A 4,144-nucleotide genomic window follows, 5' to 3' on the forward strand; every position below is an offset into this window, starting at 1 on the left:
GGTAATAGCCAATACAGGACCAGTAAGCCTGCATGGAAAGGTGAATTGCAGCAAAGATCTAAAACATTAAAGAGTAACCAAGGCATAATAGAAGCCTATTGCCTAGATATAGACCTGAATTGATCAAAAGACTTGTGAGAGATATACAAGCGCATATCCTGCTTATCTACCAACACCTATAAAGATGAGACTGAACCATCTTAGTCCAAATAAACGTGAAAGAAACACTTCTTAGGGAAAAGCAAGAGGACTGCTTTGGATCTGACCAATGTCATGGCTCTTCATTCTGGTTACTGTGATTTAGAACACAGGTCCTGGGACTCTGCCCTAAGCATCAAAACACTTCTGGTTTTGACATCCTCCAGAGTTCAAACCATGCAAAAAAACCATGGGAAAAAGCTTACATTAGAAATAAATAAAAACCATTCTATTTCTCCTAACTACACTAAATATTTTCATGTGTATAAACAGAAAACAAGACTGAAAGAATGAATGTTGTGATCCAAATCAGAACCTCAAATCAGAGAGATGGCTACATACCTTTGTCACAGCAGTAAGTTCACCCAATTTCGGGAATCCTGAGTGCTCTTGAGTTAACCTCTCAATGAGTTTGCGGTTCCAACTGTAAAATATGTGGAACATTAGATTATCACAACATCCAATATAGTAATGTGTATAAAGGATGTTTACCCCTTCCCATGTAAGAAGTGTAAACATGGCTGCAGCTTATAATTGTGGTTACAAGTCACAGAAGCATAAACATTCTATTTGCTCAGCATGAAAATCAGATTCTCAGATGCATGTAGAGCTCTAAGGTGGGCATCTTTTGTAGCAGTGAGTATATCAGGTGATTTTATTGGGGAAAATAAACCGTTACTGGTTTTTATTCCCTTTTGCACTGCACAGTCAACAGCAAAGGAAGTGTGAAGTACTATTGATTTTTTCAGCCTACAGCAGCAAGAGGATCGCTTACTAATTTCTAATCAGTTCTGCTTAGGTAAATCAGGTCAAGGCAACGGAACATTTCAGGAGTGTCATTAGGTCATGACTGACTTACCCTCCAGGGCAATTAGTGGTGACTTAAGACAATGGGGAAAAATACAGCTTGATTGGCTGAACAATGTCTGGAGTTCATAAGTAAAAAATAGAGTTTCTTGCAAATTGAGCATATGTCACTATTTGGAAAATGACAGAACCCCCCCAAGTATGTTTTACAGTCTTGTCCACACAGAATTACACTTTTAAATATAGAGACTCATTCTTACATTATTTGCACTAATGTTACAGAGATGTAACTACTACACTCAGAGGAATTATTCTTACCAACTCTACAAATGACGTTTTAAAATGAATTTTCAAATACATCTATGTCTATGCACACTTAATGTAATCTAATCTAACTATACTGGTCACCTTTCCTTCTTCCTGGTTTCCCAAGATCTGCTTCATCTCCTTTTTGTTTCTAGGTAGTATCTAATCAGTCTTGTTCATACACTGTATGACACTTCTCACGCATTATAATAGTTGGTTGTGACGTGCATAGAATTACTTATTCAAAGTAACTTTAAGATTTCTTTAACAAAATCTAATTTGAGATCAAGTTTTTCTTACATGGCCTTAATATTCTGTTACATCCTATACTGAGAAAGAGTTAAAGTGAACTTCAACTTGTATTTCAAGCTGAGATTTGTAAGGTATGGAAAAATAAAGTTTCTTCCCTATTTAAAGTAGTGCAGAGCATACCTGTTCATGCAATTATTTGCTGATCAGAATTACTGTACTTAATAAGCCTTAATTTGATTGTCTAAAACCAAAAAAGGACAAACACACCACTCCACAGACCAGCTGCTTTACCAGCAAATCTGATGAACAGCACACGAGAGGCAATCCAGGAAAAGCCAGGTACACTATGAAACATGTCTTAAGATGTGACTCATTCTCTGGCACCAGCTTCTCTTACCAAATTCCCAGGAATTCCTCCGTATTTCAGAATTGACAAAAGGAAACAGTCATCTAAGGGCATTCCCGAGAACATATGGGATTAGTTTCTTACTCAAGACTTACGCAGATCAAATTTCCCTTAAGTCAGTGGTGTTTTCCTCAGGGGAGTGCTGGCTTTATCCAAAGTGCTATTAATACCAAGTTTTCAGTAATCAGATGCAATGCTTGATTTCAACATACTGATACAATACTACAAATATAACTGTATTATAAATATTCTGTTTGATAGCTAACTAAATTCCCTGATGTTTGGTCTAAGGGCATCACTGCCCCATCTGCAGACACTTGGGACTTCTGCGTTTCCTTGCAGTTTGCTCTTTGAACTGGCAGGAAACCAGATTTCTCCATTACTAGGGCTTCATCATACGATTCTACAAAGTATTTTGACAGTCAGCAAAAGCAATCTTGCGCCAAATTTTTCACTTAGCTCTGACAATGATGCAATGATGCTGAAAATATGAAAAAACTACATAGACTTCATTTTACTTTTCCTACTAATGTATATGAAAACTATAAAGCATGAGTATTTTAAAGGAGGAACTTTACCTTCTTCACAGCAAAAACAGTATCTTAAGGTTGTAGGATGTAACTCTGTACAAGTAAAAAGCCAAAAATGGTATTCCCTCAACTTCCACACAGATTTTTCACTGTCCTTAATAACGGGGTATTTACATTATTTATAAGATGAAATCGCAAATACACCACAGACCTGTACGTGGGCAAGTGTTTCACCCTTTTCTGTCACACAGGATCTTCTATGCGCATAAAATTCAGTTATATTTTTAGAAATAGCTAATGGACCATTTTGAACGTATTACTCCTAATCTTTTGGATGACTCTTTCTAGCATAATTGATGTGACAAAATAACGACTTTCCACCTTGAAAAAGCTGAATTGAATTGTACGATAATTCACGTTAGGAGGGACCTCAGGAGGTCTCTAGCCCAAACTCCTGCTCAAAGCACTTCCAATGTTTGATTACCCTTACAGGGAAATACGTTTTCCTTGTATTTGATCACAACCTCTCTTGTTTCAACTTACACCCATTGTCTTCATGAAAGGCTGAAACACTCTATCTTGCATTTCATACGCACCAGTATCACGAGGCTTCCGATCGATCACCAGTGGAACTGAGCGTCTCAACTTTGAAGTTCAGCATCTCCTTTCATCATGTTCCGATTCCTGTAAATTCTTCCACACCAGTTCTTCATTGCTTTGTCTTTTTACCCTGACACCTATGGGTAGCTAAGGTGCTAAGACAGGAGGCTGCTCTCTACCACACTGACTAAAGCCACCTCTTTTTGCCCCCTCTACCACTTGCATGTGGCGATTTTCACTTGCTCTGTAATTGGACAGACGTGCTTTTTGGTCCAGAAACATCTTCTGTGACTGTGCTGAACATAGTGCAATAGGGCTGTGTGTACATAGAGCTCCATGTTGTATACATTATTATATACATGCATACATAGACACACAATAAACATTATTACAAATAATAATCAAATGTAACCTAGGCTTTATTTTTGTACTGGCTTAAGGCTCTTTCCTCCCAAGCTGTTCTACCAGTATGGTAATATGGACATAACTAAACCAATCCAAAAAATACATCAGTCCAGTTTACCATACTTCCCTCCTCCTATCAGAAATATTACACCAGCGTAAGCTCTCGAATAGCTATATCCTTGGTTAACATGTTCTATCGCCATGCTGCTCATAAAAGTTATCCACCACAGGGACGGCCGATAGGCCTCTGTTTGTTCAGCGTCAGGCAGCTGTTTTTTTTTACTCTCATCAACTCTGCTCATCTCCATGTGCAACTGTGAGGGTATAAACACTAGCTGATGAAATGAATTTTGATGACCAGAAGATTTTGGTCTCTTTGAGGTCTTTCCTAAGCAAGCTTCTCCTCAAAACCTGCAGAGGTGTGCAGCCTTTGAGGAGAGATGTGCTGCTTTGCCCTGGTCCAAAGCCTTCTCGTTGCTACCGATGCAGATCCAACACACTACATCGCATTTTCTGGGCATTTCTTCACTGCTTGCGCTGGCAAGGCCGGAGCGACACGCTGCTGCCGCGCCTGCGGGGCCGCTCGCCGCCTCAGGGCGAGGGTCGGGAAGCGGGGAGAAGGCCGCGGGCAGGAGGCCGC

Source organism: Aptenodytes forsteri, unplaced genomic scaffold, assembly GCF_000699145.1.
Source record: "Aptenodytes forsteri isolate BGI_AS27 unplaced genomic scaffold, ASM69914v1 Scaffold88, whole genome shotgun sequence".
Lineage (NCBI taxonomy): Eukaryota > Metazoa > Chordata > Aves > Sphenisciformes > Spheniscidae > Aptenodytes > Aptenodytes forsteri.